At 46.5% G+C, this 25,270-nt stretch overlaps 1 pseudogene; it reads left to right on the forward strand.

Moving 5' to 3' along the window:
* Positions 1 to 1,826: 1,826 nt before the first annotated feature.
* On the forward strand, positions 1,827 to 22,926 carry LOC132808621 (gastrula zinc finger protein XlCGF26.1-like; annotated as a pseudogene).
* Positions 22,927 to 25,270: the final 2,344 nt, after the last annotated feature.

Genomic DNA, 25,270 nt, shown 5'->3' on the forward strand with positions numbered 1-25,270 from the left:
GCATTGTAACAAAAGCGAATGAATCAACTGCACACATTGAAGAGAATAATTATGATCTGAGATTCCTCACAGAGACATGGCTTCAGGATGACAAGGATTGGATTCTGAACATTGAGGGGGTCGTCAAATGGAAAGCAGGATAATGGGAGAGGTGCTAATGAAAGCACAGATCACAGGGGAATCTGGTGTCAGCTTGGATTTCAGGTCCTGGTTTCTCTGTCTTCTGTTGATTTTCCTGTTCCAACAGAGTAAGATGTGGGTCTGCTCTCAGCTCTGTTGGATTTGTGCTGAAGCTTTGACCCCATCCACCCCCACCCCCACCCCTTTACACTTCTGGAACAATAAAACATTCAGTCAATTGAGACCCAACCAACAGTCTCCCAATCTCTCAAACCAATCAGACACAAGAGTGTAGTCATTGCATGGAATCAAACAAGAAAAATGAAACAAAGTTAAAAATATATAGGTGCTTCTGCTTAATTAGATTAGATTCCTATAGTATGGAAACAGGCCCTTCCACCCAAAAAATTCAAACTGATCCTCCAAAGAGTAACCAACCCAGACCCATTTCTCTACATTTACCCCTACCTAATGCACCTAACAGTATGGGCATCGTGGGTGGCACGGTAGCACAGTGGATAGCACTGCTGCCTGACAGCGCCAGAGACCCAGGTTCGATTCCCGCCTCAGGGAGTTTGCACATTCTCCTCGTATCTGCGTGGGATTCCTCCGGGTGCTCCGGTTTCCTCCCACAGTCCAAAAATGTGCCATGCTAAATTGCTCGTAGTGTTAGGTGAAGGGGTAAATGTAGGAGAATGGGTCTGGGTGGGTTGTGCTTCGGTGGTGGATTTGTTGGACTGAAGGACCTGTTTCCACACTGTAGGTAATCTAATCTAAATTTAGCATGACCAATTCACCTGACCTGCACATGTTTGGCCTGTGGGAGAAACTGGAGCACTCGGTGGAAATCCGCTCAGACCCGGGGAGAATGTGCAAACTCCCTGAGGCGGGAATGGAACCCGGGTCCCTAGTGCTGTGAGGTAGCAGTACTAACCACTGAGCCACCATGCTGCCCCCAAATGTTTGTTCATTGGGAAGTAAACCAGAAATAGAGCTTTCCCAGGATTCTTATAGTGCCCTACTTGAGGAATACTCTCTCCCTTACATCTAACTATTAGCTATTATTTACAACAATATTTACACCAACCTAAATAAAGCATCTGTTATCATATAGACACAGAGATATACAGCACAGAAAGAGACTTTTTCTCCCTCATGCATGCACACACGTAATTGGCAGGATGTTCTAGGATTTACACATTATTGATACCTGCAACCCATTCGAAACGATGAAAGACTTAATCCCGGTCTGTTCAATATGTAATTTCAATGGCAGGATGCTGTAATGTTTTTTCCATGAATTCTGTGCCTTGTGATCTTATTCTCCACAATCACCTGATGAAGGAGCCGCGCTGTTAACACCAGTCCTTCCAAATAAACCTGTTGGGTGTTTGATTTTTAACTTTGTCCAGGTTAGGTTGGATTGGCCAAGCTAAATTACCCGTAGTGCCCAGGGATGTGCACGTTAGGTGCATTATTCAGGGTGGTAGGGAGATGGGTGCAGGTGGGTTACCCTTCGGAGGGGCGGTATGGACACCTTGGGCCGAGTGGCCTGCTTCCACACTCTGGGAATTCTCTGAAAGGAAGGGATTACCCTGTTGCAAACTGCAGGGCTGCGCAGGCGCAGTGCGCGGAGCTGTTGTCGGCCTTTCCCCGCCCCCTCGCTTCATCTATGACGTCACAACGCGGAAGTGGCCCTGTCAGTTTCAGAGTGAAACTCCCTCCCTCTGGGCAACTCTTCATCCTGGGAGGGAGTGGGGGTAACATCTGTTCACTTGAAGCAACTGGAGTGATTCCAGGGAGGGGGCACACTCTGCAAACTCAGGTATGTGTCTGAATTACCCGGGTGAGGAGGGACGGAGGGATGGGATGGGGCTGTTTTCCCCATCGCGCCAGAGTCTGGAGGGTGACATTACAGACTTTTTATAAAAGCATGAGGGGCATGGATAGGGTCAAATAGACAAGGTCTTTTCCTGGGGATGGGCAAGTACAGGACTAGGGGGTAATAGGTTTAAGGCGGGGTTGGGGGAAGACTTAAAAGGGATCTAAGGGGCAACTTTTTCATGCAGAGTATGATGCGTGTAAGGAATGAGCTGCCAGAGGAAATGGTGGATGCTGGTACAATTACGGCATTTAAAAGGCATCGGGATGGGTGTTTGAATAGGAAGGGTTCAGAGGGATATGGACCAAGTGCTGGCAAATGGGACTAGATTGATTTTGAGTATCTGGTTGGCGTGGAAGAGATTAACCGAAGGGTCTGTTTCTGTGCTGTTTATCTCTATGACTCTGGCTTTCTACTAACATTTGCCACGTCTGTATGTTCAGTTTCTCTCTGGTGTCGGTGTTAATGCTTTCCCCCCTCCCACTTCCCAGGGACGTTAATGTGAGAACAGAGGGGGAGAGGGAGGGAGAGAGTGAGATGGTGCTTTCAAATTTGCGGAATAACGAAGGAAACGAATGTTCCCCCAAAAGTAGAGTTGCTTGTTCTGAATTTCTACCCTGGACTGACGCTGATGACTTTTGTAATCTCTTTTTACAGAGTATTTGACGATCTGAGGACAAAAGTTTCAAAATTAACTGAAGAAGGGCTTATGCCTGAAACGTCAACTTTCCTGCTCTTCGGATGCTGCCTGACCAGCTGTGCTTTTCCAGCACCGCACGTTTCAGCACCGACTGTCCAGTAACTACAGTCCTCACTTTGTCGTCAGTGTCTGACAGTCATTCAATCCATCGAGACTGTAATAATTTTTTACTGTGATTCTGTGAGAAGGAGCAAAGTTTTTTTGTTCCTGTTTAAGTACGTTTTCAGCATCAGTGGGACTGGATGAGAGACCCTACTGTTGCAGTGCACTTGAGTGTGAAGCCAGAAACAGCTCTACAGCCTGGAAAGAGGAATTCACGGTGAGGAGGGGCTCTACACGCACTTGTGTACAGCTGAAGCTGCGGCCATGGAGAAACCTGAGGAATCCCACCCCGTGGAGGAATCGTGGAAGTGTGGTGACTGCGGGAAAGGCTTCCGTGCTCCATCTGCCCTGGAGATTCATCGGCGCAGTCACACCGGAGAGAGGCCATTCATCTGCCCCAAGTGTGGGAAGGCCTTCAGCAATTCCTCTGCCCTTATGAGGCACCGGTGGGTCCACACAGGGGAGAGGCCCTTCAGCTGCCCCGATTGTGGGAAGGACTTCAGCTATTCTTCTGACCTGCAGACCCATCGACGGGTCCACACGGGGGAGAGGCCGTTCTCCTGCACTGTGTGTGGGAAGGCCTTCAGCACCTCCTCCACCCTCCTGACCCATTGGCGGGTCCACACTGGGGAGAGGCCATTCACTTGTTCCGAGTGCAGGAAGGGATTCACTCAGGAGGGCAAGTTGCGGATGCACCAGCGGGTCCACACTGGGGAGAAGCCTTTCAGCTGCCCCGAGTGTGGGAAGGCCTTCAACGATTCCTCTTTCCTTCAGACCCACAAGTGGGTCCACATACAGGAGAGGCCGTTCCCCTGCACAGAGTGCGGCAAGCTCTTCAGCAATTCCTCCACCCTGCTGAAGCACCAGCGGGTCCACACAGGGGAGAGGCCCTTCAGCTGCCCCGAGTGTGGGAAGGGCTTTACCCAGATGTCCGTCCTGCTGATCCACCAGCGGATCCACATCGGCGAGAAGCCTTTCTGCTGCCCTGAGTGTGGGAAGGGATTGGATTCACTCAGAAGGGCAACTTGCGCACGCACCAGCGGGTCCACACCGGGGAGAAGCCCTTCAGCTGTCCCAAGTGCGGAAATGCCTTCAGCGATTCCTCCACCCTACTGAAGCACCAACGGGTCCACACGGGGAAGAGGCCATTCCCCTGCCCCGAGTGTGGGAAGGCCTTTAGCAATTCCTCCGACCTGCTGAAGCACCAGCGTGTCCACACGGGGGAGAAGCCCTTCAGCTGTCCCGAATGTGGGAAGGCCTTCAGCGATTCCTCCGCCCTGGTGAAGCACCGGCGGGTCCACACGGGGGAGAGGTCCTTCAGCTGCCCCGAGTGTGGGAAGGGCTTTACCCGGGCAGCCACCCTGCGGAGGCACCAAGGAGTTCATGTGCTATCACAGGGGGATTGAAGGAGCGACTGCTGAGTGCCATTATGGACTGGGCTATCAACCCAGTTCTGGAACTCCCAGGTTTGAATCCCACCGCAGCAGATCGCAGATTTGGAATTCGGTCAGAAATCTGGAGGTCAGAATCGAACAATGAAACCATTGGGCGGGGTCGGGGGAAGCCCCATTCTGATTCAGTCACATCCTTTTTAGGGAAGGAAACTGCTGTTGTTGTTCTCTCAGTCGTCCCAGCTGCATCCTTTACCTGGTCTGGCCTACACGTGACTGCAGACCTACAGCAGTGTAGTTGACTCCACCTGCTCCCACCCACTTCTTTCCCTCCCGGCAGATGGGCAGGGAGAAACTTACTTGGAGACAGGGTATGGGTTGAAATCGCTGAGTGAGGCAATACTTCCTCCAGGTTAAGGCTGTAACAAAGATCCAATTACAAAGGGACAAGTCAGTGGTGACCAATAGTAAAGAAAGTGGGGGGTTGGGCTTTGATCTTGAGCTGTTTAAAAAGCAGCTACTTTTTCAACACCTTTTTGCTGAGGTGATCTGGAGCTGTAACAAAGTTGGGTTGCAATGAAGGTAACCTGAACTCTCTGGACGAGCTGACCAAGGCCCTTGAGTCCTTCGAAAAGAATAAAACTCCCGGAAGCTACGGCTTACCGGTCGAGCTCTATTCCGCTCTGTGGGACTTGATTGGCCAGGACCTGCGGAGGTGTATGTCAGTATGCTTCGAGCAGGTACCATGAGTGAATCCATGAGGAAAGGCATCATCACCTTCATCTACAAGCGGAAGGGGGAGAGGGAGGAATTCAAAAATTGGAGACCAATTTCACTGTTGAATGCGGATTACAAAATCCTGTCAAAGGTAATCGCCAACCGGGTCAGGTCTGCTCTGGGGTCGGTGATTCACCCTGACCAAACCTGTGCTGTGCCAGGCAGGAAGATCACTGAGAGTATCGCACTCCTCAGGAATACGATCGCCTACAAGCAGGACAGAGGGTTGGACACTTGCCTGATCAGCCTGGACCAGGAGAAAGCCTTTGACAGGATATCACACAGGTATATGAAAGATGTTCTCTCCAAAATGGGCTTTGGGGAGGGAATCTGCAATTGGATCAGACTGCTCTACACCAACATCATCAGTGCAGTCTCAATCAATGGGTGGGAATCAGATAGCTTCCCAGTCCGATCTGGAGTCAGGCAGGGCTGCCCTCTCTCTCCTGCCTTGTTTGTGTGCTGCATAGAGCCATTTGCCAAGTCTATCAGGAAGGATGCAAGCCTGAGAGGGTTGACTATTCCTAGTAGCGGGGGCCTGCAGGTTAAGGCCTCCCTGTACATGGATGACGTTGCCATTTTCTGCTCAGATCCGCTGTCCGTGCGCAGACTCATGTCCATTTGTGACCAGTTCGAATGGGCCTCGAGGGCCAAGGTAAACCGAGGCAAGAGCGAGGCCATGCTCTTCAGGAACTGGGCCGACCAATGCTCGATCCCCTTCACCGTCAGGACCCACCACCTGAAGGTGCTGGGTATTTGTTTCGGGGGGGCTGGGGCGCGTGCCAAGTCTTGGGAGGAGCGTATCAGCAAAGTGAGGCAGAAACTGGGCAGATGGAAGCTACGGTCGCTCTCCATCACGGAAAAAAACCTGGTCATCAGGTGTGAGGCACTGTCATTGCTATTATACATGGCACAGATCTGGCCTATTCCCAGAATCTGTGCAGCTGCAGTCACCCGGGCCATCTTCCAGTTTATATGGAGATCAATGATGGACTGGGTCTGAAGGGACTCGCTGTACAAAGATCTGGGCAACGGGGGAAAAAATACACCCAATGCCACCCTCACCCTGATGGCCACCTTTGTGTGTGGCTGCATCAAGCTGTGTGTGGATCCCTGGTACGCAAACACCAAGTGTCACTACGTACTGAGGTTCTACCTGTCCCCGGTGTTGCGAAGGATGGGCCTGGCCTCGCTGCCGCGGAACGCTCCGAGTAGTTGGACCGTTCCGTATCACCTGTCCTTCGTGGAGAAGTTTATGAAGAAAAACACCTTTGACCACAAGTCCATCAGGAAGTGGTCAGCACGTAGTGTCCCTGAGACCCTTTGGAAAAGGAGAGGGCGGATCCTATCGAGTGGTTCCCTGAGCAGACTGTCAAAGCCATTTGGCAGAATGCCTCATCGCCAGAACTTTCCAACAAGCACCAAGACATGGCTTGGCTGGTGGTGAGAAGGGTTCTACCTGTGAGATCCTTTATGCACGCCCGGACTCTCTGCCGCACCGCACGCTGCCCTCGAAGCGGCTGCGGGGGTGGAGGGGTGGGGGGGAACGAGACTGTCACACACCTCCTTCTGGAATGTGCCTACGCAGATGAAGTCTGGAGAGGAATGCAAGTGGTGTTTGTCGAGGTTCGTTCCGAGCAGCGCCGTGACGCGGGACTCCGTGCTCTACGGCCTGTTCCCCGGGACGCACACCGAGACAAATATCAACTGTGCCTGGAGGATCATCAACTTGGTGAAGGACGCTCTCTGGGTGGTCTGAAACCTGTTGATCTTCCAGCTGAAGGAGTTGACCCAGACTGAGTGTTGCAGACTGGCACATTCCAAGGTCCAGGACTACGTGTTGAGGGACGCGCTGAAGCTTGGGGCAACTGCCACTAAGGCACGGTGGGGAAAGACCACTGTGTAACGTCTGCCTGCCTAATGAAGAACAGGGGGCCCATGCAGTCATTTGGACTCTGCTGACACCTCAGCTCAATATATGGGCATATGATTGAAAAATGTACAGACCTGTATATAAAAATGATAAATTCTGATCTTTGTATGTAAATGTTTACATATGTATGGCATGACCAACTGTACAAACCATCAAATTATTTTATGAATATATTTTTGAAATAAAAAATTATTGTATCAGACATGCGAGCTGTGCAAGGTTACCTTATGACATCTCCCACTTAGTTTAGACTGGCACTTCTTTATAGGAACTTATCTCGGCACCAGACACCTAACTCAGCTGGGTAGGTTTCTCCCACCTGATGGACAGCTCAAGGCCTGTAGGAGTGATCAGTCAAGCACACACAGATCTGTCAATTAACTTCTCTTCCTTATGAATTATTGTCTTTCACTGTTATCTGTCTAATTAAGAACATGCAATGTTTTTGTAAACTTTTGTATAAAGGAAGCCACTTTGTATCAGTACATTGGAGTAGCCTGCTGGGGCACTTGAAGAGCTGCTACCCTACACTGCTAGGTTATTAGAACCTAGTTAGTTCAGCGTTTGGGTATCAGTGTTACATTGTAACAGTGATGCTACGAGTGAATAAAGGGGATGACTAAGATTAAACTAAACTGTCTGTAAGAGGTTTTTATTCCAGACCTCCAAAGAGTATGATCTTTGGGACGAACCAAGAAAGAGAGGCTTACGGGTTTGAGTCCATAAGGGCTTCCCTAGGCCATGTCAAATCTGTACTTTAACAATAGCAGGGGATAAAACAAGAAAAATGAAAGAAAATTAGACATAAATGCACATTTGGTGCTCATGCTTAAAGGTTGTTCATTAGATAGTAAACCAGAATTGGAGTCTCCCAGGATTCTTATCATGCCCTACTTGTGGAATTCCCACTCCCTTACATCTAAGTATTAGTACCCAGCTATGACTTATAACAATACTTTCATCAACAGAAATAAAACGTCTGTTATCTAATAGACATAGAAATATACAACACGGAAATAGACTTTTTGATCCAACACATCCATGCTATCCTATATAAGTCTAGTGACCCATTTGCCAGCATTTAGCCCATATCCCTCCAAACCCTTCCTATTCACACACCCATCCAGGTGCCTTTTAAATGCTGTAATTGTACCAGCCTCCACCACCACTCTGGCCTATTTACTCTACCCACCCTTCAGGATTGTATGAACCTCTACCCGGTCACCCTCAGCCCCGACACTCCAGGGGCAACAGCCCCATCCTATTCAGCCTCTCCTTATACCACAAATTAACCAACACTGGCGACATCCTTATCAATCTGTCCTTCACCCTTTCAAGTTTTACAACATCCTTCATGTCCTATAGCAGGGAAACCAGAATCGAATGCAATATTTCAAAAGCGGCCTAACCAGTGTCCTAGACAGCTGCACTGTGACCTCCCAACTCCTACACCCAATGGATTCAATGGGCCAAATGGCCTTTTTCTGCACTGCAGGGATTTTATGATTGCTTCATATAGTGTATATCTGATATTCACTGTTGTACAGGCTGCATGGCTATGAATGTTCACCTTCTAATGTTGTAATGGAATTACATCCTGTATTTCTTGTAATAATTTTTATTTAATAGGTCAGCAGGAAGTCATTCAGCAACTTTACTGGCTTTCTTTTCTGAAGGATCCTTGACATGTCATTTTCAAAACCTTGACTCAGCTCCATTTCCAGCCTCTTTGTAGGAAGGTTGTTCCAGGTCATTGTCACCTAAATGAAGTTTTCCTCTTAATATATACTTCACGCTACCTGGCTGCGTGAGGGTTTTCGGATTTTTGTGTCATGGATAATATATGATCAGCAGGTATCTGGCAATCTACAGGAATTGTCACCGATGTTATGTTCATTTGACTGGACTGACCGTGATCAATTATTTTGTGATTTTATTTGCAGGAAGACATGGGGAAGAAATCTGAAACCAAAAGACACATCAACTTCTGACAGAGCCACTTGATTCACTGGGACTTTAATATCAGCAGCCATTCACATCGAGAAGACATGTTTGCTTTTATTTGCTTGAGAGATTTTGGACACTGGTGTGGCAGGAAGAATACTGAGACACCTGAGTGAGGGAGATTCAATGCGCTAACTGTGGAAAGTGCTTCATACCATTTACTCAGCTTGGAGGATCAAAATCTCACCCCTCACGGTGGGGAGAGACTGTGTACCCTTTCCGTTTGTAATTTGAAACACAGAGTGACACAAGGAAAGCTTCCCCCCATGTGGAAATGTTGGTACTGTGGGAGAAGATGCCCTTTCCTATCGATGTTGGAACCCCACAGACGCGTTTACATGGAGGAAAGGGGAGAGGCTGTTCACCCGCTCCGTGTGCAGACAGGGATTTAGTGAGACGGGCCATCTGCAGACGCACCAGCGGGTCCATGTGGAAGAGATGCCGTAGAAGTGCTCCATGTGCGGGAGGGAGTTCACTCGGTCATCTACACTGCTGGCCCACCAGCGGGTCCACACCGGAGAGAGGCCATTCACTTGCTCACCGTGCTGGAAGGGCTTCACCCCCTCCTCCCACCTACAGAGACACCAGTGAGTTCACCTGCCATTGAAGGAGCTTCAGCCGAATGCCATTATCGACTGCATTAATAACTCAGTTCTGGGGACTCCTGAGTTTGAATAGCAGACGGTGGAGTTGGAAGTCAGTCAGAAACCTGGAGTTCAGAACCCCATGATGAGAAAAACATCCCTATCTGATTCACTCATGTTTTAGGGAAGGAAACTGCTGTTGTGGGAAAGGAATCACTCAGTCGTCCAGCTGCAGGCTTTACCTGGTCTGGTCTACACATGACTCCAGACCCACAGCAGTCTGGTTGACTCGCGACAGCCCCACGGCAAATGAGCGGGGAGAATCTTACTTGGAGACAAGGTATGGGTTGCAATTGCTGAGTGAAGCAATACTTCCTCCGGGTTACGGCTGTACCAAGGATCCAATTACAAAGGGACAACTCAGCTGACCAACAGTGAAGAAAGTGGGGTGTAGGGGAATGTGTACGCTTTGACCTTGAGCTGTTAAAAATGCAAATAAACTACATTTTCTATGCCTATTTGCTGGGGAGATCTGAAGCTGTAACAAAGTGGGTCACAATAAAAGTTAGGCAGCATCTGAGGAGCAGGAAAATCGACATTCCAGGCAAAAGCTGATTCCTGATGAAGGGCTTTTGCCCGAAATGTCGATTTTCATGCTCCTCTGATGCTGCCTGACCTGCTGTGCTTTCCTAGCACCACTCTAACCTAAACTCTGATCTCTAGCATCTGCAATCCTCACTTTTGCCACGATAAAGGTTACCTGAACTTACCGAAGGACTCAGACATGGAAGGCTATGAGATCCAGCAGGTTTTTCTTTGAAAGCTGCTTGTTTCTTTCAATCTCCAGTGTGAGGTTTCTAATTGAAGGAGCAGTCAATGTGTAGCTCGTATTATTCGAAATTGTTCATTTTTCAGGACTGCAGGTTCATCATTTCCTCAGCATTGTAAAGTTTACTCACACCGGTGGGAGGTGTGGGCTGTTTTTATTAGAAACAAAGTTAAAAATCACACAACACCAAGTTATAGTCCAACAGGTTTATTTGGAAGCACTAGCTTTTGGAGCGCTGCTCCTTCATTGGGTAGCTGTGGAGCAGAATCATAAGACAGAGTATTTGTAGCAAAAGGACATTGAATGTTATATTGAACAAACCTAGATTGCTTTGAAGTGTTTCATCTTTAGAATGGGTTTCAGATTTCAGTTCATTAATATATAAATCCCAGAACTTCTTTTAAGTCACAGTCTCGAGATAACTGAAGGTTTTATAAAAAGAGGTGACTTCTCAGCTCAGACAATGCATGAAAGGTGTGAGGTTTGAGCCTGCCTTGAGTCAGACTGGTTCTATTTCCAAAGTAGGAATTGATAAAATATTACATGGAGTGATTGCCTGCAGATTGTGCACTTTTTGAGCAAAATAGAATGTATCTACAAATATAATTCTGCAAATGCAAATTTACCCCATAGTCTTATGTCTTTCTTTGCTGCACAGGACCTCCAACCAACACTATACCCCAGATATATTGATGATCTTTCTTCCTCTGGACCCATGGCGAGAGTCACTGAACTAACGACACTGTTATTAACAAGTTTCATCCCACCATCACACTCACCATGGACTACTCTTTCATATCTGTCTCATTTTTGGACACATGCGTCTCTATCAAGGATGGGTATCTCAGCACTTCTCTGTATCACAAACCCACGGATAACCTGACAGTGCTACACTTCGCTAGTGAAACATATTAAATAGCCATCCTCTATGGACAAGCCCTTCACATACACAGGATCTGTTCAGGTGAAGAGGAACATGACAGACACTTGGAAGTACACAAGCATGCTCTCATAAGAACGGGATACAATGCTCAACTCATCAACTGCCAGTTCCAATGTGCCACAGCGAGAAACTGTCATGATCTCCTTAGGAGACAGATATGAGCTGCAACCAATATGGTTCTCTTTGTTGTCCAGTCCTATTTGGGAGCCGAAACACTCTGTCATGTTCTTTGCAGCCTGCAACATAGTACAGATGCGGATGAGCACCTCGCCAAGTCCTTCCCCATACCTCCACTTCTCGACTTCAAACAACTGCCAAACCTTAAACAGATCATTGTTCACAACAACCTGCTTGGTCTTCAGGGCAACATGATACAACCCTGCCATGGCAGACGATGCAAGACGTGTTAGAGTGACGATACGATTGACACCATTACACGTGGGGACACCACCCACCATGAGTATGGCAGGTACTCACGTGACTCAGCCAGCATTGTTTGTCTCATACGCTGCAGGCAATGATGCCCTGAGGCATGGTATCTTGGCGAGACCGAGTGGAGGCTACAGTAACGGATGAATGAACACTGCACAATCATCAGCCAGGAATGTTCCCTCCCAGTCGGGGAACACTACAGCCGTCCGGGACATTCAGCCTCGGACCTTCGGGTGACCATCCTCCAAGGCAAACTTCAGGACAGGCAACAATGGAAAGTGGCAGGGCAGAGGCTGATAGCCAAGTTTGGTACCTATGGGGATGGCCTCAACCAGGACTTTGGGTTCATGTCACACTACAGGTGACCCCACGACACTAAACACTCCCCCACACATACACGCACACAAGCACGCATTCACACAAACACATGCTCCCCCAGCCCAACACACTCATGCAGACCCTCTCTCATACACATCCACTCTCTCTCAAATGCTCACACACACACATCCTCTCACAGCCTTATACCCCATTACACTCGCACACAGACACAGACACAATCACTTGGTTTCGCCTGTACACACACACATTTATGTTTGTGGGTTGAATTTGTACTTGCAGAATTACATTTTATTTTGCTCAAAAACGCTGTACCTCCCACTTTAGAAATAGAATCAGTCTGACGTAACATTGGGACACAGACAGACTTTAACTTAACACCTTCAATGCATTATCTGATTGAGATGACACCTATTGTGAAAACCTATCTTGAGAACATAACTTTTAAAAAGTTTTGGGATTTACATACGAAGGAATCAAAACGAACATGGTCATTCTAAAAGATGACAGAGGTCAGCTAAATTTGTTTAATATTACATCCCATGACTCTGCAATCCTGTTGCTCAAGAGTCTGTGTATTATGAGTCTGCTCCACAACCACCCGATGAAGAAGCAGCGCTTCGAAAGCTAGTGATTCCAAATAAATCGGAAATAAGTAAATAAACGGTTGGACTATAACTTGGCACTGTGTGATTTATAACTCTGAAACTCTGTCAGTAATAACCAGCATCTCCATACTGCTCGCGTTGCTCATGCGACACGGGGAAACGCCCCACGGTCTTGTTTTGGTGAACCAATGGGACGCTCTGGAGGACCGGATGGGGACTGGTCCTCCTGCCAATCACAGAAAACCCATAGACTGGATGTGGAAGGAGGATCATGTGCTTCTGGGGTTGGTGCTGCTTCTCTCTCTCTCTCTGAGTTAAGATTGAGCTTCAGGGCAGACTGCAACCTTCTTCCTCTGTCCAACATCTGTGAGTATTGTGCTCTCTTTTCTCACCCCATTTTCCATTCCGGGTTCAGCTGTTGACTTGCAGAAACGGAAGCGAAATGGAGTGAATCCAGGGAGGGGACAGATTATGGGAAAGTTAGTTCAGTTCTGTGTCTCAATTGAAAAACACCAGGGCAAATTCAGGAACCTTTTATCAGAAATGATGTGTAAATGTACAGATGTAGATGTCATTCTGCACCAGTCACTGCCAGTTGTCAGACAGATGCAGCGAGCAATCAGCAAGGCAAGTGGTGTATTAGCAAGAGGAATTGAGCTGAGAGGTGGGGACGCCTTCCTGCAGTTAGGGCGTCATTGAATGTGTCCAAGACTGAGTTCATCTGATTTTTGAACAACAAAGAAGTGGATGGTTATGGGGGAAGGCAAAAAAAATGGTTTTAAGACCAGTATAGATTGGTTACAGAAACAGACCCTTCAGTCCAACTAGTCCATGCTGATCAATTATCCTAATCTAGTCCTATTTACCAGCACTTGGTCCATACCCCTTTAAACTCTTCCTATTTATAGACTAATCCAGATGCCTTTTACATGCTGTAATTATACCAGCCTCCACCACTTCCTTTGGCTGGTCATTCCATACATGCACCACTCTCTTGTGAAAAAGCTCCCCTTAGGTGTCTCATGTCTTTTCCCCCCTCACTCTAAACTTTTAGTTCTGGACTCCCCACCTCACAGAGAAGACTTCTTCTATTTGTCCTCTCCATGCCCCTCTGTAAGGTCACCCCTCAGCCTCTGACACTCCAAGGAAAACAGCCCCAGCCCATTTAGCCTCCCCCAAGAGCTCAAATCTTTCAAACCTGGTAACATCCTGGTGAATCTTTTCTGAACCCTTTCAAGTTTCACAACATCCTTCCGATGGTAAGAAGACCAGAGTTGCACGCAATATTTCAAATGTGGCCTCACCAATGTCCTGTACAGATGCAACATCACCTCTCAACACCTTTACTCAATGCTCTAACCAATAAAGGACAGCATACCAAATACTGCCTTCACTGTCCTATCTATCTGTGGGTTTACCTTCAAGGAACTATGAACTGCACTCCAAGGTCTCTTTGTTCAGCAACGCTCCCCAGGACCTTACCATAAAGTGTATAAGTCCTGCTCTGATTTGTTTTTCCAAAATGCAGCACCTCACATTTATCTGAATTCAACTTCATTCATGTACTTATCCTAATGTCTTTTAAATGTTCTAACTGTACCTGCATCCACCCCTTCGTCTGGACATGCATTTCACACACAAACCACTTTGTGCTTTAAAAATTAAAGTACCTGTTATGCCTTTTTAAAATCTTTATCCTCTCACCTTCAAATTTGCTGCCTAATATTGAACCCCCACCAAGGGAAAAGATATCTGCCATTCACCTTATCTATACCCCTCATGATTTTATAATCCTCGATAAGGTCACCTCTCAACCTCCTCTGCTCCAGTGGAAATATTTCCAGCTTATCCACCTCGATGTAGGTATCTTCCTATCCACTTATGTTGGTGCAGGCTCGACAGACTAAACAGCCTGTTCCTGCTCCCAATTCTTTCTCTCTGTGTCCAGGAAAGCAAGAGACCATAAAACACAGAGAATAAATTAGATGTCTCAGCCCAATGGGGCTGCTCTGCCATTAAATCATGGCTAGTAAGCTTCTCAATCCCTTTCTCCCCGTGACCCATGATTTCCCCCATGATACTCAAGAACCTATCTACCTCCGTCTTAAACATACTCAGTGACGAGCGTCCACAGCATTCTGTAGCAGTGACTTCCACATGTTCACCACTCTCTGGCTGAAATGATTTCTCTTTATCTTTGTTCTAAAAGGTCTTCCTTTTATTCTAATGCTGTGCCCTCAGGTGCTAGTCTCTCCTACCAATGGAAACATCTTCCCCATGTGCACTCTGTCTAGGCCGTTCAGTATTCTGTCTGTTTCAACTAGATTCCACCCACCCCCTCCCGAGTGTGGGCCTGTTGATCAGCATGAACCAGACCCTTCAGGATGAGGTACAGCAGGAATTACGTTCAGCAAAGTCAGAATGGAGGGAGTGTGTGTTGGATGGAGATTTTTCAGCTTTTCAGGGGTGAGGGGAGAAAGAAAATTCAATATAAATTAGAATTGATAGGATGGGCTGATGGGCCAAGGAGTGGCAGAATGAGTTTAATTTAGATAAATATGAAGTGTTGCATTTTGTAAGGCAACTCAGGGCATGACTTACACAGTTAATGGGGAGTGTTGCTGAACAAAGAGACCTTGCAGGTTCTAGTTCCTTAAAAGTGGAATTGCAGGGAGACAGGATAGTGAAGAAGGCATTTGGACGTTTTCCTTTACTGGTCAGAGCATTGAGTATAGGAGGTGGGAGGTCATTGTCATGGCCGCACAGGACATTGGTTAGGCCACTTTTGGAATAGTGTGCGCAATTCTGGGTCCCCTCCTATGGAACAATGTTGTGAAACTTGAAAGAGTTCAGACAAAATTTACAAGGATGTTGGCAGAGTTGGAGGGTTAGAGCTAAAGGGAGATGCTGAATAGGCCAGGGATAATTTTCCTGCAGCATCTGAGGCTGAGGGGTGACCTTACAGAATCTTATAAGGGGTATGGATAGGGTGAATAGCCAAAATCTTTTCCCCATGGCAGGGGAATCCAAAACTGAAAGGCATAAGTTTCACGTGAAGGGGGGGAAGATTTAAAATGGACCCGAGGGGCAACTTTTTCACACAGAGGGTAGTGCATGTTTGGAATGAGCTGCCAGAGAAAGTGATGGAGGCTGCTACAATTACAACATTTAAAAGATGGGTATGTGAATGAGAAGGATTTAGAGGGATACAGGCCAAATGCTGGCAAATGGGACTAGATTAATTTAGGATATCTGGCTGGCACGGATGAGATGGACTGAGGGCTCAGTTTCTGTGCTGTATGACTCTAATCATCTTCCATGAAAGCAGAAGTGTGATTGTGAAGACTGAACTTTGAGAGCAGCTTTCAAAGATGTTTTGCCTTGACTGGAAGCAGAAGTTACAATGAAATCTTTCAATTGTGAGACAACAACTGAGTGCATCCAGGATTCTGGTGGAAAGTGGGAAATCATTGCACTGTGGGGATGAAGTGGTTTAAGGTTTACCAGCAGTAAGTAAAGTGTGCTGAGCGGGGAGCCTAGTGAAGGGTTAGGTGGATTTTTGAGTTAAACTGCTCATTTCATTCAGCCTTCGACATTGTATTTCCAATGCTGTACATCAGAAGGAGCAGTGAGTCAGTAACTGGTATCGTTAGAAGCCTCACGGGTTTCAGTACTGCAAGAATTACATTGTTTCATCAGCATTGTATTGCTCTTTGGAGGGTCAGTGTGGACTTGTTGGGCCAAAGGGCCTGTTTCCACATTGTAAGTAGTCTAATCTAATCATTACCGGCAGCAGTGAGAGGTCTGGGCTATATTCACTATAGTGACTCCATGAAATTCTCTGCCTATGGAATCGGTAGAGACAGCTTCACTAGGAATATTCAAGACACAGGTGAGTAGGTATTTGCATGGTGGGGATTTAAGGGTAGTTGGGATAATGCAGGTAGGAGGAGCTGAGATGATGGATAGATCAGCCGTGATCTTAATGAATGACAGAGCAGGCTCGACAGGCCAAATGGCCTACTCCTGTTTCTATTACTATGAAACTATAACCCCGCATTTCCCATGGGTAACCCAGCTAACCTGCACATCCCTGGGCAATTTAGCATGGCCAGTCCAAATCAAGGCAGGTGAACAATGTTGTGATGTGAAAATGAACATCAGAGAATGACAGAAAGGGACAAGGAGAGTAAATGTACCAGCGATCAAAGCTGGATTCTAAAGATCACAAAAATTGAAACTGAAGACTGTGTCTGAAGGTGTGCTGCATCATAACAAAAGTGAATGAATAGACTGCACACATCGAACACAATAATTATGATCCAAGACTCCTTACAGAGACATGGCTTCAGGGTACCAAGGATTTGATCCTGAATATTGAAGGGATACGTGGCATTCTAGTCAAATGAGAAGCTAGGTAAAGGTAGAGACACTGCCAATCAAAGCACTGATAACATGGTAGTCTGGTGTCAGCTCGGATTTCAGGTCCTGATTTCTCTGTCGTCTGTTGACTTCCCTGTTTCCACAGAGTAAAATGTCGGTCTGTTCTCAGCTCTGCAGGGTTTCTGCTGAAACCTTTTACACCTTCCGGAACAATAAAACATTCAGTCAATCAAGGCCCAACCCACAATCTCCCAGCCTGTCAACCATCCAGACAGAGAGAATCATCGTAGCAGGGAATAAAACAAGAAAAATGAAACACAATTGAGTATAAACAGGTGCTTGTACTTAATGTTTGTTCATTAGGACGTAAACCAGAAATTGGTGTCTCCCAGGGTTGTTATAGTGCCCTAATTGAGGAATTCTCGCTCCCTTACATCTATGCCAGGTACTGGCAGGTGGGACTAGCTTGTGTTGGGATGTCTGGTCGGCATGGACAGGTTGGACCGAAGGGTCTGTTTCCATGCTGTACATCTCTATGACTAAGTATTACCACCCAGGCATGGTTGATAAAAATATTTGCATCAACAGAAATAAAGCACGTGTTATCAAATAGACATGGAAACATACAGCACGGAAATAGACTTTGTGATCCAACACATCCTTGCAGACAAGATATCCTATGTAAATCTAGGTCCATTTGCCAGCATTTGACTGTTATCCCTCCAAAGCCTTCCTATTCACATACCCATCTAGATGCCTTTTAAATGTAATTGTACTGACCACTTCCTCTGGCAGCTCAGTGCATAAACGCACCACCCTCTGTGTGAAAACATTGACCCTTGGGTCACTTTTAAATCTTCCCCTCCCACCCTAAACCTATGCCCTCTGGTTTTGGACACCCCCACCCTGGGGAAATGTGCTTCCCTATTTATTCCATTCATGCCCCACATGATTTTATAAACCTTGACAAGGTTGTCCCTCTGCCTCTGATGCTCCAGGGAAACAGCCCCATACTATTCAGCCTCTCTCTTTATACCACAAACCCTCCAACACTGGTGACGTCCTTATCAATCTGTCCTGCACCCTTTCAAGTTTCACAACATCCTTCCTACCCAATAACAGGGAGACTGGAATCGAATGCAATATTCCAAAAGTGGCCTAAACAATGTCCTGTACAGCTGCATCATGACCTCCCAACTCCTATACCCAATGCATTCAATGGACCAAATAGCCTTTTTGTGCATTGTAGGGGTCTTATGATTTTATTGTGTCCCAGTCAATTTTAGTCATTATCTCTGGTGCATGGCGTGTCAGGGTGGGATCACTGGTAACAGAATTGTGTGCAATCCTACAAAAGTGGCCTAACCAATGTCCTGTGAAGTGTACCAAACACCACCTTCATTATCCTGTCTACCTGTGACTCCACTGTCAAGAACTAAAAGCCTGCCATAGTCATACAGCATGGAAACAGACCTTCAGTCCAACCAATCCATGCCAACCATAATCCCACATTAAACCAGTCTCTCCTGCCTGCTCTTCGACTGTATCCCTCAAAACCTTTTCTTATTCATATACTGAAATAAATGTCTTTAAACTCTACCGGCATCCACCACTGCCTCAGGAAGTTCATTCCACACATGAACCACCCTCTGTGTAAAACTAGTATTTGAATATCAAGGATGGAACGGTTCAGAAAAGCTTTACAAGGATGTTTCCAGGGTTGGAGAGTTTGAGCTACAGGAAGGGGCTGAATAGATTGGGCTGTTTTCCCTGGAGTGTTGGAGGCTGAGGGGTGATCTTACTGTAAATTCATGAGGGGCATGGATAGGGTAAATAGACAAGGTCTCTTTCCTGGGGTAGGGGAGTCCAGAAGTAGAGGGCAGAGGTTGAGAATGAGGGGGGAATGATGTAAAGTTCCATGCAGAGTGTGGTGCGTGTATTGATTGAGCTGTCAGAGGAAGTTATGGAGGCTGGTACAATGATAACATTTACAATGCCTCTGGATGGGTGTTTGAATAGGAAAGGTCGAGAGAGAGAGATGGGCTGGTAAATGCAGCTAGATTAATTCTGGATATCTGGTCAGCATGGGCAAGTTGGACCGAAGGGTCTGTTTCCAAGCTGTATATCTCCATGACATTGAGATTGAATAAGTCCTGATCTGATTTGCAATTCCAAAATGCAGCACCTCTCATTTATCTGAATTAAACTCCATCTGCCACTCCTCAGCCCAAGATCCTATTTTAATCAGAGGCAACCTTCCTCGCTGTCCACTGAATCTCCAATTTTGGTGTCATCTGCAAACTTATTAACAAAACCTACTATGTTCACATCCAAATCATTTTTATAAATGACAAAAAGTAGTGGATTCAGCACCGATCCTTGTGGCACACCACTGGTCACAGGCTCCAGTCTGAAAAGGAACTCTCCACCACCACCCTCTTTCTTTTACCTTCAAGCCAGTTCAGTATCCGGTTGACTAGTTCTCCCTGTATTTCATAAGATCTTACCTTGCTAACGAATCTTCCATGAGGAACTTTGTTTGATTGATTTCCTAAGCACAAAGCCATGCTGACTATCCCTAATTAGTCCTTGCCTTTCCAAATACATGCAAATCCTGTTTCTCGGGATTCCCTCCAACAACTTGCCTATCACTGATGTCGGCTCGCTGGTCTATAGTTCCCTGGCTTTTCCTTACCACTGTTCTTAAATAATGGCACCACGTTAGCCACTCTCCAGTCTTCCAACACCTCACCTGTGACTAAGGATGATACAAATATCTCAGCAAGGGGCCCAAGAGTCACTTGCCTAGCTTCTGGGGATTTATCTACTTTTGTGTTTCAAGACATCCAGCTCTACCTCCTCTGTAATGTGGACATTTTTCAAGACGTCACCATCTATGTCCCCACATTCTATATCTTCCATGTCCTCCTTCACAGTAAACACTGATACTCATTTAGTATTTTCCTCATCTACTCCGGCTCCACACATAGGCTGCCCTTGTTGATCTTTGAGGGGCTGTATTCTCTCCCAATTACCCTTTTGTCCTTAATTTATAAAAACCCTTCTAATTCTCCTTAACCCTATTTGCCAAAGCTATCTCATGTCCCCTTCTTGCCCTCCTGATTTCCCTCTTAAGCATACCCCTACCGCCTTTATATTGTTCTAAGGATTCATTCAATTTGTCCTGTCCATACTTGTCATATGCTTCCTTCTTGTTGTTAGCCAACTCCTCAATTTCTCTAGTCATCCAGCATTCCCTACACCTACCAGCCTTTTCTTTCACCCTAACAGGAACATACTGTCTCTGGACTCTTATTATCTCATATTTGAAGGCTTCACATTTTCCAGCCTTCCCTTTACCTGTGAACATCTGCCTCCCAATCAACTTTTGAAAGTTTTTGCCCAATACCATCAAAATTAACCTCCCTCCAATTTACTTTGAGATCCGGTCTGTCCCTTTCCCAAAGTGGTCCAGCACTGACATGTCAGTCACCTGCCCTGCCTTATTTCCCAAAAGTAGGTCAGGTTTTGCAACTTCTCTAGTAGGAACATCCACATACTGCCTCAGAAAATTGTCTTGTCCGTGCTTAACAAATTCCTCTTGATCTAAACCCTGAACGCTGGCAGTCCTAGTCAATGTTTGGAAAGTTAAAATCCCCTACCATAACCATCCTAGTATTCTTACAGATAACTGAAATCTCCTTACAACTTTGTTTCTCAATTTCCTGCTGATTATTAGAGGTTTATATTACAATCCCATAAGGTGATCATCCCTTTCTTATTTCTCAGTTCCACCCAAATAACTCCCCTGGATGTATTCCCAGGAATATCCTCCCTCAATACTATCCCTTATCAAAACACCACTCCCCACCTCTCTTGCACCCCCCTCCCCCCCCGTATCTTTCCTATGGCATTTGTATCCTGGAACATTGAGCTGTCCATCCCTGAGCCTCATTTCTGTAGTTGCTATGATGTCCCAGTCCCATGTTTCTGACCATAAACCCTGATTTCATCTGCCTTCCCTGTTAGGTCTCTTGCTTTGACGTAAATGCAGTATAACTTCAGTCCTACATTGTTCTCTGCATTATTCCTTCCTGCCCTGACTGTTTGATTCACTCCCTTTCCCAACTGTACGATTCTCGGGTTAGTCTCTTTCCTCACTGTTTCCCTGGGACCCATCCCCCACCTTACTCATTCAGCAACTTCACTGGCTTTCTTTCTGCAAGCAGTCTTGGCATTTTATTTTCATATCTTGATCCAGCACCTTTGTCGGCAGCTTGTTCTAGGTCATTGTCCCCTGAGTGAAGTTTTCCTCCATACACACTTAAGGCTATCTGGCTGCATGAGGGTTTTCAGGTTTCTGTGACCTGGATAATGTGATCAGCAGGCACCTGGAAATCTACAGGAATCGCCATCAATGTATCTTTATTTAACTGTACTGACCGTGATCACTTATTTTGTGAGTTTATTTTTGCAGGACACTAGTGTGGCAGGAAGAATACTAAGACACCCGAGTGAGGGAGATTCAGTGGGCTGACTGTGGAAAAAGTGCTTCAAACCATTTCCTCAGCTTGGGGGAATCAAAATCACACCCCTCACGGTGGGGACAGACTGTGTACCAGTTCTGTTTGTAATTTCAAACCCAGGTGACACAAGGAATACTCTCCCCATGGGGAAACCGTGGAAATGTGGGGACTGTGGGAAAGGATTCCCTTCCCCCTCAGTGCTGGAAATTCACAGACGTGTTCACAGCGGGGAGAAGCCGTTCATCTGCTCAGTGTGTGGGAAGGGATTCACAAATTCTTCCAACCTGCGGGCGCACCAGTGGGTCCACACGGGAGAGAAGCCCTTCACCTGCTTGGTGTGCAGGAAGGGGTTCACGCATTCATCTGCACTGCTGACCCACCAGCGGGTCCACACTGGGGAGAGGCCGTTCGGTTGCTCAGAGTGCGGGAAGGCTTTCCGTCGTGTGAGCAACTTGAGGAAGCACGAGCGGGTCCACACGGGGGAGAGGCCGTTCCCCTGCCCCGAGTGTGGGAAGGGATTCATTGATTCTTCCAGCTTGCTGAACCACCAGCGGATCCACACAGGGGAAAGGCCATTCACCTGCTCTGTGTGCGGGAAAGGATTCAATCATATGAGCAATTTGCGGCAGCATAAGCGGGTCCACACAGGGGAGAGGCCATTCACCTGCCCCGAGTGTGGGAAGGGATTTACCAACTCTTCCCACCTGCTGACCCACCAGCGGATCCACACTGGGGAGAGGCCATTCACCTGCTCCAAGTGCAGGAAGGGCTTCACCTGCTCCTCCGACCTCCAGAGACATCAACGAGTTCACGTGCCATCACAGGGAAATTGAAGGAGTGACAGATAAGTACCATTTTTGACTAGACTATCAACCCCGTTCTGGGGTCTCCCAGGTTTGAATCCCACCGTGGTAGATGGCGCAATTGAAATCTGGAGTTCAGAATCAAATGATGAAACCATTTTCAGGGGAAGAAAAACCCCACCTTATTCACTCATCTCCTTTTTTAGAGAATGAAGCTACCTTTGCAGGAAAGGAATCACTCGGTTATTCCAGCTGCGTCCTTTACCTGGTCTGGCCTACCCCTGACTCCAGAGCCACAGCAGTGTGGTTGACTCTTGATTGCATCCCCCTCCTGTATATGAGCTGGAGAAACTAACTTGTACACAGGGTGTAGGCTGAAACTGCTGAGTGAGGCAATACTTCCTCCAGGTGAAGGCTGTACCAGGGATCCAGTTCCAAAGGGATAATTTGGTGCTGACCAATAGTAAAGTAAGTGGGGGATGGGGAGTGTGTGCACTTTGACCTTGAGCTTTTTATTTAAAAAAACGCTACTTTTCGTGCACTTTTTTTTTCTGGGAAAAATTGAAACTGTAATGAAGCAGGGTTGCAATAAACGTTACCGGAATTCACCGTCTGACTCAGACACTCATTGAAAGCTGCTTTTTGCTTTAAAGCTGCTAATTTCTTTCAACCTCCAGCACTAAGTTTCCAATGTCCTGGATCAGAAGTGAATGAGTGGCAGAATTGTGAGAAATTGTAAATTTTTCAGGAGTGCGGATTCATTGTTTCACCAGCATTGTAAGGTTTACTGGCAGCAGTGGGAGGTGTGGGCTCGAAACAAAGATTAAAAGTCTCACAACACCAGGTTACAGTCCAACAGGTTTATTTGGAAGTATTAGCTTTTGGGGCACCGCTCCTTCATCGGGTAGCTGTGGAGCAGGATCATAAGACACAGAATTAAAATTAAAACTGTTAAGTTTTTCATCTCTGCAGGTACTGCATCATTTCATCAGCATTGTAAAGGTTACTGCCTGCGGGAGAACGTGTGGGCTGTGTTCATGAGAAACAAAGGTAAAAATCAGACAAAGGTATTGGAATATAATCTGATATTATTTGGAAGGACTAGCTTTCAGAGTGCTGTTCCTTCATCAGGTAGTTGTGGAGCAGGATCATGACATAGAATTTGAACTAAAAAATTACAGTGTCATACAACTGAATGGAACAAATCTAGATTGCTATCAAGTCTTTCATCTTTTAGAATGGGTTGCAGGTTTCAGTTCATTACTATGTAAATCCCAGAATGACTTATAAGGAACGTTCTCAATGTAATTTGAAAGTGACATTTCAGCTCAGAGAATGTATTAAAGGTGTGAGGTTAGAGCCTGCCTGTCTCCTAATGTTGAGTCAGACTGGTTCTACTTCCAAAGTTGGAACGTATAAAATATTAATGGATTGACTGCCTGCAGATTGTGTGCTTTGAGCAAAATTGAATGTGTCTGCTATCTCACACCTCCCCACACACAACATGGGTGCTGGGGAAAAAATGAGCACTATCGCAGTAGTGTTAGTGAGGGGATTTTAAAAAAAGTTTAACCAAGAGATTTAGCCACCTCAGTTTTTAAAAAAAAAACCCCAGGAGATTGGAATCTCCTCCATTGAGGACTGACTCTCAGCTGGCTGGCTACAGCCAGCGTACTGTGAGCAGGAGAAGAGGAGGAGAGGCATTCAAAGTTTGGGAGAAGATTTGTAGCTCGGGTGTTCGTTGTTGTGGTTCTGTTCGCCGAGCTGGGAATTTGTGTTGCAGATATTTCATCCCCTGTCTAGGTGACATCCTCAGTGCTTGGGAGCCTCCTGTGAAGCGCTTCTGTGATGTTTCCTCCGGCATTTATAGTGATTTGTATCTGTCCACTGCAGCTGACAGCTGGAACTGACAACTGGAAGTGGCAGATACAAATCACTATAAATGCCGGCAGAAAGATCACAGATGCACTTCACAGGAGGCTCCCAAGCGCTGAGGATGTCACCTAGACAGGGGACGAAACGTCTGCAACATGAATTCCCAGCTTGGCGAACAGAACCACAACGAGGGGAGGCATTTTGACCTCAATTATTTTTTTCAAAGTTCTAGCTCAAAGGTAGAAGACAGGGAATGGTGGTGGTGGAGGGGTGCTTTTCAGACAGGAGGCCTGTGACCAGTGTGTGCTACGAGGATTGGTGCTGGGTCCATTACTTTTCTTCTTTTATATAAGTGGTTTGGCTGTGAACATAGGTAGAGTAAGTTTGCAGAGGACACCAAAATTGGAGGTATAGTGGACAGTGAAGAAGTTTACTTTTGATTAAAACAGAATCTTGATCAGATGGGCCAATGGGCTGAGGAGTGGCAGATGGAGTTTAATTCAGATAAATGCGAGGTGCTGGTTTTTTTCAAAAATGCAATCAGAGCAGGACTTAATGGTAAGGTCCTAGGGAGTGCTGCTGAACAAAGAGACCTTGGAGTACAGATTCATAATTCCTTCAGAGTTGCAGTTAGATAGGATAGTGAAGATGATGTTTAGTATGATTTCCTTGATTCCTTTCCCAATGAATCAAGTGGCTCCATCAGAGGTTGATGTGATATTTGGTTTCAGATTTCTTTCCCCATGTCTTCCTGCAACAAAATTCACAAAATAAGTGATCGCGGTCAGTACAGTCAAATAAATATAATGTGGGCAGCACGGTGGTTAGCACTGCTACCTCACAGTGCCAGAGACCCGGGTTCGATTCCTGCCTTAGGCGACTGTGCAAACTCCACGCAGTCATTCTCCCCATGTCTGCATGGGTTTCCTCCAGGTGCTCCGGTTTCCTCCCACAGTCCAAAAATGTGCAGGTTAGGTGAATTGGCCATGCTAAATTGCCCGTAGTGTTGGGTGTAGGGGTAAATGTGGGAGAATAGGTCTGG

Source organism: Hemiscyllium ocellatum, assembly GCF_020745735.1.
Source record: "Hemiscyllium ocellatum isolate sHemOce1 chromosome 27 unlocalized genomic scaffold, sHemOce1.pat.X.cur. SUPER_27_unloc_8, whole genome shotgun sequence".
Lineage (NCBI taxonomy): Eukaryota > Metazoa > Chordata > Chondrichthyes > Orectolobiformes > Hemiscylliidae > Hemiscyllium > Hemiscyllium ocellatum.